The following is a 13,418-nucleotide window of genomic DNA, read 5'->3' as shown; positions in this document are numbered from 1 at the left end:
CATGCAAAGCTTTTGGGAGCTCAAACTGCTCCTGTAGACATTGCTTAGTTGTATATTCGCATTATTGTCATAATTGTAGTCGCTCAAGTTTCACCGCGGCTTGCAGTTTGTTTTATAGCGTCATTCAAAACAGACATATCGTTGACGCGCCGCGCCGTTGACGGACAGTTGAGGTTGTTTACACTTCCATGCAAGATCGTTTTGGTTATTTCTGTCCTTGACTATGGAGGATATAACAACTATTGCTGCTTTGTACCTTCTGTGGAAGTCCTACAAACCTAGCAACAAACGCCGTGTCTGGGTACTTATTCTCCTCCAAGCCAGCTCCTTTTTGTTGCGGTCCCGGTAGATATAGGCTACGACATTGTATCGTAAATCTCCGGGAACCCACTCACAGCCACAACGATCATCTCTTCCATCTTTACAACTGATCAACAGCAGGACGTCAGAGGGACGTCAAAGGGAATCCCAACGCTGATTGGCTTTCGCGAGGACGCGTCACGTGAATTTGACGCTCGAGTTGAAAAAATGGAACTCTCGCGTTTGATGCGCCCCCCTTCAAATCCCCTCAATCGCGTGATTCCGCCGCGTCCACCGCTTCATGCGCGCCGTCGGAGCGAATTCGCGTCAGTCCGCGTCTCTGCATTGACTTTACATGTAATCGCGCCGCCCCCAAAAATCGCATCGCGTCCGGTGTGAACGCAAAATGGTGGAAAAATACCTGATCGTTACCTGGGACTAACACTGCCACGAGTTCCTCCTGACTTAGAAAGCCTAAAGAGTGTTGTGAAGGGGCCCTTGATGGATAACCTCGACTGGCTAAAGCATTTATTTAGCTGCTGGAGGCGTTCCAGAGCCTGGAGGGAGAGAGTCCTACGAGACTCAGATCAGGGCAAATAAGTCACCTCTCCATCTGTTCATGGCTTCAAATGCAGCAGGGGCAAAATGTCTTTTTGAGAGGCATGGCACGGCATAAAACTGCAATTATAAAAGGACAGATTTTCTTGCACCATTTGTCACCACTGAATAAATATTTTGATATTTTACGATATTAATACACTTAAAATATTTTGATACAGGTAAAACTCTCCCTTTCATCTAGCTCAGGTAAAAGTAAAATAGAGTTAGCATGAAAATAATTAAAATACCGTACCGTACATGAATTTCATTATCTTCTTTAATTTCTTACTTCTTTTGTATCTTTCAGATACTTTATACTGGAATATTGTGTCGCGCAGTAATATGATAGGTAAGTATATCATATGCTTTTATGTAATAAGTAACTCAAGCTGTCAGACAAATGCAGTGGAGTAAAAAGTAAAATACATCCCCCTGAGATATAGTAAAGCAGTATAAAATGGAAAGTACAATAGGTGATCTCAGAGTTGTACTTTTAATCGGTTCTTCTCACTTCCTTCTTTCAGTATAAAGGAAACTTGCAGCTTGACCTCATCCCTCAACAGAAACATAATGAGCAGAATATTATTAGACATGTATGAACGGTTCCATTAAAGAAATGTGTTAATGGTAGAAATCATCGTGCGCTGCATTTGGCTCGGTGCAGCAGAGACTGAAGCCGGATGCTGACTGATCTTCTGTCTGCAGTGTAATAGCATCGTACATCATGGTGTGGTGTGTTATTGCTGCCTCTGGCCTGCCGTTTCACAGACACCAAAGAGTGATTCCACTGGCAGCTCAGAGTTACTGCAGCACTGAGCAGCTGTGGCTGACTTTTCATTGAAAGAGGACTATTTCCTCTTTTATTTTGAGCAACATCACTCTGAGCACTCTGGTTCAGAGTAAAATATGGCGACTGTTGGATGGATTATCATGAAGTCTAGACCTTCAGGATCCTCAAAAGTTGAATCCCCAGGATTTCCATGTAGCGCTTACAAAAGTCTTTACTGTAACTGTAAATGTCTGACCTAATGTAATGCAGTAGTGGACTCAACAGGATGGCTAAGGACGCATCGGTTGCACAGCCTTTCTGACAATAACACACTAAAATCAATTTTGTCTTGTCAGGTATCAAGCAGAGACAGTTTAGAAAGAATACGCCAATTCAAGAATACATTTCCTGTATTTGCGATGCCTCCTTTGGAGATTAGCAGCATATCTGAGATTTTGCTTTAATAGTTTTGTTAGTTCAGGAAGGTTCCTAGCTGAGTGAAATTACCCAGAAGTAACTATGTGGCAGCCATGATAAGAGCTGTTAGAGTAGTGGTGCAAGGATTATGTATATTTGTAGGCCGAACTGAAAGAAAGCATCGCATGAGTCCATTGACAGAACGTTTTTTCCATAGGGTTTTAGATTAGAGCAGAAAATAAGCTCTGTGGTAACAAACGTTTAGAATACTTAACTGTTATGTTCAGCAGGATAATCTCCACATATCAACATCCCTTTATGATTTTTAAAGAGGAAATGCAATCACCGGAAGTGAAATGCTAACATTATGCTATGAACAAACTACATAGGTAGCATGGCTGCACACCACCGCTAAGCTAAAGGCGGCTAATGTTATGACGTTTAGTCTCATTTGGATACTTGTCAGCAACTGCTGTTTTGAGGAAACAAAGAAGCTTTAGATGTTCATGAGTGAGGTATTTATTACATATTTTATGTCATTGCACACAACCTGTAATTATATTAAGCTTGTCTAAACCACAGACAATATTTCAGACATCTAACAAAATCCACATTTAAAAAAATTGTTGACTTTGAGACAAGCAACCCTGGAAGCACCCAAATGCTAATGCTAAGGGTGTTAGAACTATTCTATTATTTAAATGCTAAGAAAAAAAGCTACAATGCCCTTTGTTGGCTCCTTCAGCAAAGGATACAACTGACAATACAAAACTTACTGTCCATTCTATTTGAGTGTCTGTATTCTGAGCACTACAGTACCCTCAAAAACAAGAGTACTTGACATGTACTTCCTCTCAGTGATGATGGCCACTAAGGAACTGTTGAGTGTTCATTATGTAAAGGTTAGTGAATGAGGGAACGAGGGAGAGATTTCAGAAGCATCCTTGGCTAGTAAAACATTTTCAGACGGGATATAAATGTTGAAATAGGTTGTAAAAAGCTGAACTGTCCTTGAACGTTTCATAGTAATGTGCCCGCATTTTAAAACAACATTTAAACTCTTCAACTTTTATAAGTTCTGATCTCGTATTTGAAATATTTGTGTGCGAACATGAAAGTGAGGAGTGAAAACCATGATTGAATCATGTTTAAATGATTGATCAGCAGTGCTGTGGTGCAGTTTCCAAGATAAACTTTACAGCATTAATGTTAATTATGAAATGGAGGCTGTGATTCAAATCCATCAGGCTTATGTAACGTTGTGACTTCCTGGGGTCAGGATCCACCTACACTGCAGCTATCTGACAACACACAGCATTTAGACAACTACTTGAGGTGGAAACACAAGAAATCTCTCCATATATGCATTGACAAGGGATGTTGTATCCATGGCTACCTTCTCACGTAATCTGTATTATTTTTATCACAAAGGCTTTTCTGTTTTTCCCTACCGAGCCTCCTGCTAACATGATATACACGGATTTCTATGTGAAGGGAGCAAAAGCAAACAGGCCTGATAACACAGAGAGAGGTCTTCATCAACATGTTGATGTGACTTTATCTGGTTCACAATTCAGAGGTATAGTTTGTCATTTTGCTCCATTTGACTGTGGATGTAAGTGATGAAGATACACAGACATAGAGCTGATTTACATACAGATAATTTAAGTTACATAACTTCTATCCAAACCGTTTTTTGCCTGCATTGGGGACATATTTCTGGATGTGAATGAAGAGGTGGGACATGAGGTGATGCTGAATGTATGCTTAAGGTACTTATTAGAGGTTTGCTGCAGGATTCATCATGATTTTACTGCTGGATCTGTATGTAGCGGCACAAGCAATCCATTAAACTGCAGTCTACACTCCACTAGCAGCTATGTGGTGCTAGAGTCATGGTGCATTCAAGACAACTGTACACTTAAATATGTCCGTCCTACAATCTGGAAAAGTACATTGCGACTCATAATTAGTTTGATGACAGCTTCCATGGAAGAATCAAATCTTTAAGGGGTCCTATTGTGCTTTTTGGGGTTTTCACTTTCCTGTAGTGTGTTATATCGGTTTTTGTGCATGTAAATGTTCTGCAAAAGCTAAAATCTAGTTCCCGCCAGAGGGAGTTTCTCTCCCACACACTCCCCCCTGCCTGAATTTGACTCCTTTGTTTACTTCTGTAACAAATTGACATCACTATGTCAAACTTGCGCTTCTATCGGCTAGCACTCAAAAACATTGTACGTGATAGGCTTAGGGGTGGGACATCTTTAAACAGTTGACCAATCTCAACAGAGTCGGTCAGCTAACCAATCAGAGCAGACTGGGCTCTGGTTTCAGACAGAGGGTGAAAAGAGGTGCTGCAGCACAGGCAGTGTGAGAAAAATAAAGAGCTTTTTGAACACTAAAGCATGGAGACATGTCACAGTAGAGACACAAAATACATGTCCTCTTCAATACCTGTTGCATGTTAATTGTTGTCAAAATATGTCGCTTATGGTAAACAATCTCTTTAAGTTATCTTAAAAGCAGCTGTATTTAGCAGCACAACCAATCAATTAAACTAGCTATACTAGCAGAATGTGATGCTGTTCTTATGCTGCGTTCAAGACAAATATAACTATTTTTTACATTTCCTACTGGAGATATTACAATGACATGCTAGAAAACTTGCATAAAATCCATTTACCCCGACTTCATGAAGAAGCAGACTTCACACAACAAAGGCAGCACCCATGCAAATGGTGAACCACTAATTAAAATAACTGTATTCTTGTGTTTATTAGTCTGTGCTTATCTGAAGGGGATCAGGGGGAAGCACTGTTTACATTTAAATTAGATTACTGTTGTAGGTTGTTTGTTTTTCTTCCCAGTACTTTCATCATATGTATCTGATCAACCCACACCCACACAGTCCTGATGAAGAAGATTGACTGAGTTTTTGAGTGTCAAACAAATGAAAAAATCTATAATCGATATAGTATAACCAAATTGTAACCTTGGTTGTGGCTTATCTACCAATAGAGAGAGCAACTGCAGATTTCGAGCTGGTTTTCTGGGGCTTTAGTACATTGCCTAACCTTCCACAATGTTCTAAAATAAGAGCAATACCTGAATTGTATGTCCCAGCACGCATGGTATTGTGTGGTTTTTTTCCTGCAAGAGGAAGCTGTTAATACGTTTACAATCTTATTTACACCTATATATTTTTTAACGGTATTCAGATTATCAGTAAAATAAAAAAGATTTTATAAACAGAGCTTGACTGAGCTCGCTCTGAACTGAACTGAATTTGAATTTATTTAAATGTAACCATAAAATGTTAAATATATGCAGTTTAATCTCTCCCTCAGCTGTTTCAATGCTTGTCGGAGAAGACATAAAGCCTGCGACAGCCGAGGTAAAAGGTCAGCAGAGAATCCATACGAGGTGACGCTGCTCCAGATCGAACATCAATCCCTGTCACCTGCTCAAGGAGTTTCCCATCATCCTCAGGGCCACACAGCTGATGGATACCCAGGGAGAGGAGTCCCCTGCTGGTGGTTCCTGACATGTAGTCCAACCCCGTCATTACAGCTGCCCGGGGGGTGGGACTGCTCCCTGCTACCATTAACTTTTCATCAGCTGCTTTCACTTCAACAGCCAATCATGTGCTCAGAGACATATACTTCTAAGGACTGGAAATACACTCCTCCATCTCTGCAGGTTAAAAATGTAATTTGCTCAGCCGTGTGCTGCACTGCCCAGAATTTGAATGATGGGCAGGGGGTTGATCTATGATGCATATTTACCTTTTGGGCAGTAGTATATTATACAGAGACCACAGCTGAGCTATCCGTTTTACCATTTATAGGAACAACTTAGAGTAAAATACGTTGTTTTTGTTCCGCTGCTGCATGCACAGATCATACTTGGGCTTACACACTTGACTATATATTGTTTTATATCGCCTGTATGTAAAATTAATAATAGGTATGTTTGGTTTTAATCCAGAAGACTCGTGAACAACTGGTACAAGATATTCTATTTACTCTGTAGTGTCTGATGAATGCAAACGTTGTAAATGTAGTGATGGTCTACTATAAAGTGGGCGTTGCTGTTCACTCTGCTGTCTTACACTTTTTTTTCTTTTGTCGTTTTCTTTAGATTTATGTTTGTGAATTAATAGCCTTTTAAAATGTTTTTATGCACATCCATTGAGCATTTGTTAATGAATATCTTACACAATTGCAAAGTTTCAACAGAATTATAATACCTTTAGATAATTCATTGGATTCTGAAATGGGTCATTCTCATTGATGTTTTTTGTTGCATTTTGGACCACATCATTTCGTTTTTTGGAACCAGAAGTGACACAAGAGGGTGGAATAAAGTACAACTGCACGTCACAAAGAACTTTCTTGAACTTAAAACACACTGTTAAAGGATCAAAGTTAACTAAAACAATATCTGTATCTGTCAATCACAACGTAGCCACGTCTATTTTCCTCTAAATGGGACCATACTTTAAAAAATGAACATCATGCTGTGTTGAATACATTTTGAAACTACAGTAGTGATTGAGACCATAAACTCATCAGGAAAATGTTTACTGAGGTAATAAATCAGGTGAGAAGTAGGGTATTTTTCTTATAGACTTCAATTCAACCGGATTCTTTTTGCAACCAGTGAAATGTCTCCCTGCTGGTCACTAGAGAGAATGCAGGTTTACTCTGCAGACCAGAGGCCTGTACTACGAAGCCGGATTTTCGCTTAGCGAGGTAACTTCAGGGTAAACTCTGGGTTTGAAAATGATCGTATAGGGCGTAATAACGGAGCCGTTGGACCCCCCAGAGCGTTGCGTATGCCGTTCTATCCACCTCGGGACCCGTTATCGTTACCGTAGTCGTTTACTGCCATATTCTGTCGTCCTAGTGTGGCCGAACGGTCTATATGACACAAAACTGTAATGGAAACTACCGTATGCGTCCTCGTGGGGCAGGGGCCTTAGACGGCGTGCCAGTGATATCATAAACCTTTTAATGTACGCATTCAAACACTTTTTCTTTTACCAGCTGTATTCACCTTGCAGGTGCAATGTGGCTTTTATCCTGGATAAAGTGTTTAAGTCATGGATGTTTCAAGTTTAACGTCTTCATATTTGCCTAATATTATAGTTTACTTTTCATTCAGGAAGTATGACGCTGCGCTGTCAGTACGCTTGTCCATGTTTGTGATTGGTCAAATGTTGCTATCCTTTCATGTGAACGCGCACTCAGCCGGACAGAGAAACCCAGGGTTGAGTTACCGAGTTGATAACCAGCGTCGTAGGACCGCTTAGCGAGATCATGTTTGTTTTGGGTTAGTTAAGCCAGATAACTCATATATGTTGAACTGGATTCGTAGTACAGGCCTCTGGAGGTTGCAGCTTGTTCATTCTGCATAATGACAACTTTTACTTTTGAAAGTAAAAGTATATTTTGGTGTTCTGAATGCCTGAATGACTTTTACACCAACAGAATATTTTTACCCATTAGTAATAATACTTTTACTTAAAGGTCACCTATTATGCAAAATCCACTTGTGTCCCCTCTGTGTTGAGAGATTATGTGTCAGGAAAAAAGATTCTCTCTCTTTTTGTCTTGAACCATCTACATAAAAACCTGTCTGAAAATGAGTTGATCTGGTTTAGGCAATTTTGTGATGTCACAATGTTATTTTGGGTTGTGCCATCATTATCCAATAACCAACCAAGGTAACCCCCCCCCACCTTGTCACCTGAATCTCCTCCTATACCCCTTTCACACCAAGGCTTTTCCCCTTCTAGCTCCGTGCTAGAGCTTTTCTGGTTCAGAACCGGTTCTTCGGTTTAGCGCCGGCTCTTTTCACACCGCTCAGAGCCCGACTGGTGCTGCCGCTGCTGCGTCATGACGTCACAGTTTACGTCGCTGAGTTTCTCCCCAACGGAGCTCACCTCACAACAACAACGGGCCGGGGACTGTGTCGGGTCGATGATCGTGTTGCTTTTAATCATACGAAGCCAGATTAAATTAAATAACGACTTCTCCAACCTTATACTTTTCTCCAGAGTGCCGTGGTTCATTGTTTATTAATGTGTTTCAGCGGCATTTACCGACCGCTGCAGTGCTGACTGCTCTTCAACGGGAGTGTATTCTCCCGTTAGCTCCGGGTTAGCTCACACGGCTCTAAAGTATTCACTGTCTGACTGTCACACAAGCAGCTGTTACATATCCCCAGTTCCCCTTAAGTGAATGTGTGTCAGTCTGAATTGACGCTGTTTGGTGTCAGTCTGAATTGACGCTGTTTGGCATCACAACGCTGTTATGAAAGTTTCTCTGGTATAACATGGGTGATGTTAGCATAGCAACCGAAGCTAAACTGACTACTTGCTAAGCCGTTTTATACAGGCACTTTTTACCGGCGTATTTTTCATTATGATTCTACTTGTGATAGTCGGACATGACAACCTGTGCAGCCCATGTATTGATTCCATCCGATAGCTGCTATAATAACAAACAAAACGTCTGCCTGCTCTCCACAATGATCAATAACAGCGAACGGATGGTCAAAGTAAGGTACAAATAAACAGAATCACACGAAGCCTGGTTAGTGTTGCCTGACTTTATAAAGCGTGTTTTTTTTTTACAAGTGTGTGGTTGCGTTCTAGTCACTTTGCTCAGCACTACTGCTGGTTACAACTTTTATTTGCCGTACTCGCCTTAACTGTTATCTCAGGTTAATCTCGCCCCCCTCCGACGTAAGCGGTTCTTGCTTCTACACCGACAACTTTTTGGTGCTCGAAACGAACCGGATTCCGGAGCTTAGAGGCTGCTCCGCTGCGGTGTGAACAGGAAAACCCGGTGCTTTTCAAGCACCAGCACCGAACCGGTCCCGAAACACCGTTGGTGTGAATGGGGTACTAGAGCACCATTGTAATTTTTGAATCAGCCTTTTTGAAACAGGGCTGAAACTGAGAGGTAAAGGGCATGCTACAAGGATCTGTTTTGTATTTCAGCCAAACACTTCAGAGACATGTTTTGTATATATCTGAGACCTATAATATATTGTTGAAAAGGAGTATAATAGGGGCCCTTTAAACAAAGGATCAGACTACTTCTTCCATTACTGGTCACTTAGAAGCTCAACAATTGTCCATAGATGTGTTGGTGGGTTTGCTCTGCAGTGAGCAACACAAACATATCCAGCAGGTTCTCTGATTCTCCATCAGGAGTAGTGAGAAATGGCAGATTCAGATTGTGATTGCGTGTGTGTGTGTGTGTGTGTGTGTGTGTGTGTGTGTGTGTGTGTGTGTGTGTGTGTGTGTGTGTGTGTGTGTGTGTGTGTGTGTGTGTGGGCGGGCTCTGGCCTTTTCCCCTCCTCTCCCACGTCCTCCAGCTCTGCCGCAGCATTAGCATGCAAACAGCAGCTGCGCTGCTGCCTGCACCCCATTGCTCACTTCAAACAGCAGCACAAACTCAGCTCCCACACACACACACACACACACACACACACACACACACACACACACACACACACACACACACACAATAACACACGCACACACACACTTTTACAAAATTACACACAAAGCGACACAGACTACATGACCATGTAGTCTATTCATATATCATAACAGTAGAAGGTAAAGAAGGAAAAGCACTTTGTTCATGTCAATGAGATGTATTCATTTGACATTCAACCCACACAGTAAGTCACACACACACACACACACACACACACACACACACACACACACACACACACACACACACACACACACACACACAAAAATAAACACACAGTTAAACACCCACAGGGTATGAGCGCTGCACAAATACCCACACACACACCTAACCTGCACTCTTTTTCAGAATGTTTTCTTGTTTTTCTTACTTTCTTTCCAAAGTACAGATTCAAAGAGGCTCAGTGTGAGTGTTGAGCTGGATATAAAGGAGGAGGTTAGAGCATAGCAACAGAGCCTCTGCAGCTGCACCACATTAACATGAAGATACACGTTCGGTAAAGGGGGTACGAGCAGAAAAATGAATGAACAGCTCTATTGTATATTTTGGGTTTTTCATTGCAGTCTGAAAACACACAGTAAATGTTCCGATATGCCTAAAAAATGCAACCCTGTCTCCTAAAAATTACGTTCCCACAGAACTAAACTGCATTCTCAATAATTACGTTTAGTTAGAAACGTATTTTCTCCCACGTTACGTTTGTTATGAACGTATCTCAAATACGGTTATTTTCTACATATCTTTGCCATATATTGTCTTGCTTATAATAATGATAATAGTCATTTATAAATATCATTTTAGAGCACACATTTGAAATCGACGATCGGGTTCGATATATGGTTAAATTAAAATCAGTAGGCGAGGGTGTAATTTCAACACAGTCTCAAAGGCAATGTGAGCGTCCATTCCCATTGGATAACGGAGGATTTTACACCCGGAAGTAAGTCTTCTCTTTACTGTCGATTGATTTTACAGTGATATCTGCACTACTCATCAACTCAAAAACACCAGATTATCCTTGTTAATTACACAACATTGATTGGTTTAAATTGTGTACAATACTTTTGTATTTTTCCCCTTCGATTCGGAGAAACAAATATTTTTTCGGAGTTTAGGATGGCAGAAGACACTACACTACCCAGAATCCTCAGCTATCATTTGGGACTACACCATGTGCTTTGCTTGACAAACCCCGTGATTAGTCTTCAAGCTCTGTGATTGGATGTTGGAGTGGCAGTGCGCGAAGTTTACACCGAGCGTCAAACAGCAGTTTGAAATGGAATGAAACCATAGACTGTATATATAAAGAATGAAACCCATCGACGGCACACTATTCAAAACAGGAATCGAACGTGTCCTACCCAAGCGGCAAACTCTGGGGAAGAGCCGGGACGCCAATACGGAAGTGCCACAAACTGCAGTTCATATATTGGCCGATAGGCGATGACTGCAGAAAGGAGCAATTTCCATAGACCCCCATGTTAAAATGCCCAATTTCACAGCAGAAAAAAAACGTTTCTAGCCCTGGATGCAATAAATATTATTATGTATATAGTTAGATTCCACCTTCATGATTATGAATCTGTGAGTGAATTGTTTTCTAACATGACCCTTTTATTTATATTAGGTCTTAAAGTTTTTGCATAAATTAGGGCGTGGTCACATTGAGTGACAGCTCTGTCAAGTGACTGCTGCTGTTAGCTTCTTGTCTCTCTGCTAGCTGCTCCGTCTCCGTGAAGCTACAGGGACTCTGCCTGCTCAGTTCATCCAGGGAACACAACTTGACCCCGGCCGTGTTTGTTTGTTCTTCATGCTTATATATCGGACTATTGTGACTCGCTCTGCGGTTAAAACAGACGGTGCATGAATGCCGTTTTGCGGTAAGTGAAATTCGAGTACTTTATTTATGTGTTTATGATTTCAATCAGCTACGTAATGAATGTTAAGGCTTGGGTTAGCGTGTAAGCGAGTGGTAGCTACATCGGTGCTAACGATGCTAATCTTAGCCTCCAAGTTAACTTAAAACCATAGACTGTATATATAAAGGTTAAAACGAAATAGACAAGTGTTAAGCGTTAAGTGGGATAATACTGTAGAACAAAAGGCTTCTGTTTGAGGTTGATAAAATAAGGTCATCCTTGTAACTTAGAGATATTTTATTATGTAGGTAGGAACTGTATGCATCGCTAAGGTTAATTTAAATTGGCTATGCTCAAGTATGTAGACAAGCTAACATCGAAGTAGTGTATGTGAAATCAACCTCACAATAAGATGTGTGTATATTACAATTATTAATGTCATATTTCAAGATGATTACTTAGATATTACAATATGGTTGGTTGAGCTGGAGTTCATTATTGAGCTTACACGTTAACATCACAGTCATCTGAAGAACGAACCCAAACCTTGTTGTTTTTATTAATTGCATTACCAAATTGGTATCAAATAAACAGTAAGCATTGGTAACACAACTTCCAAAGTTACAGTAAAATAAAAACAATCCAACATGTTCAACAGAAGATAATAAGTTATATTGTTTGTACACATGGTTCTTTACATATATATCTGTTTGTTTAAAGTGTCCAGGTGATGCAGACAGGCTGGACCAGAGAGTGAGAGACAGAACTGGACTCCTCACAGCAGTGAACTTCAGCACAGGTACAAATACTCTTTTTTCATACTGTACAAAGAATCAAGAAAGATATTGGTTTAAATAAATGAAGTATTGACTTTAATACACTGCTATACATTCCATTAAACAATACTAAATACTAGATCACCTACACATCAGTGAAGTTGAGGGTTTTTTCCATGCAAAGGGTTACATTTAGATGTTAACAAGCAATATGACTGTCAGCTTTCTAATTTAATGTATTGAAGGCAAAGATATTTAACGCATAGTGACAACTGCTATTTATCTCTCAATATTGTCTGTAAAAACGTGGTAAAAGTTATTCTTTCAGTGAGACAACAGAGCAAGCTTGTTTTAATAACAGTTAAATATTATTTTGATAATAAAATACATTTCAATGTTGATGAATTTCATACTGTTCATTCATAATCTGATTGTCTTTGTAGCTCACTGTTGAAATAAAAAAAAACATTACAATTGCAAAATAATTATATCTACAGCCCCTAAACACAAACACACCTCTTTCATAAATAACACACTTGTTCTGCAATAATATGTTTTGTTTCCTGTAATTTTTGTTAGGAAAGGACATGCCTGAAAGACACGACTCAGCATCTCCTCTTTCTCCGAGGGTCAAGAAAAACATCCAATAGGAAAATTAAAAGCTGATGTTATGAGATGTTAAGACCAGTACAGGACATTCACTAAGAAACTATTTTTATTGTGAAAACACAGTCAGCTGATCGAATGCACCTATTTCCACATCTACACTCCATCAGCTGATTATTTCTATTTGCCTCACTTTATGAGCTTCACATCACTTGTACCTTGTACCGCAGAGTTTGCAACGCAAATAAATGGGGCCAATCTTCAGTCGGATGTGAATGTGTAATCTAACATTTTCAGTAAGAATAATGGACAAAAGGAGTGCAAATACAAATTCAATTTATTGAAATGTGAACCAAAAGTTAATCAAATATGTTTTAAATAAAAAGCACATATGGACAGAAGGTGTAAACCTATTAAATGTATAAGTAAACACATTTAGTCAAATAAAGTGACAGACTAGGCCTGATCAGGTGGTATCAGCTATGCATGGGCTCCTCCATCAGGTCTGGTCCTCCTCACAGAGGAAAGACCCTCAGTCGTCTCCGGCCAAACCAACAGACAGGACGTCCATCAC

This window comes from Trematomus bernacchii, unplaced genomic scaffold, assembly GCF_902827165.1.
Source record: "Trematomus bernacchii unplaced genomic scaffold, fTreBer1.1, whole genome shotgun sequence".
NCBI classification, from domain to species: domain Eukaryota; kingdom Metazoa; phylum Chordata; class Actinopteri; order Perciformes; family Nototheniidae; genus Trematomus; species Trematomus bernacchii.
The sequence above is the reverse complement of the archived record's forward strand: the minus strand, read 5'-3'. Positions refer to the sequence as shown.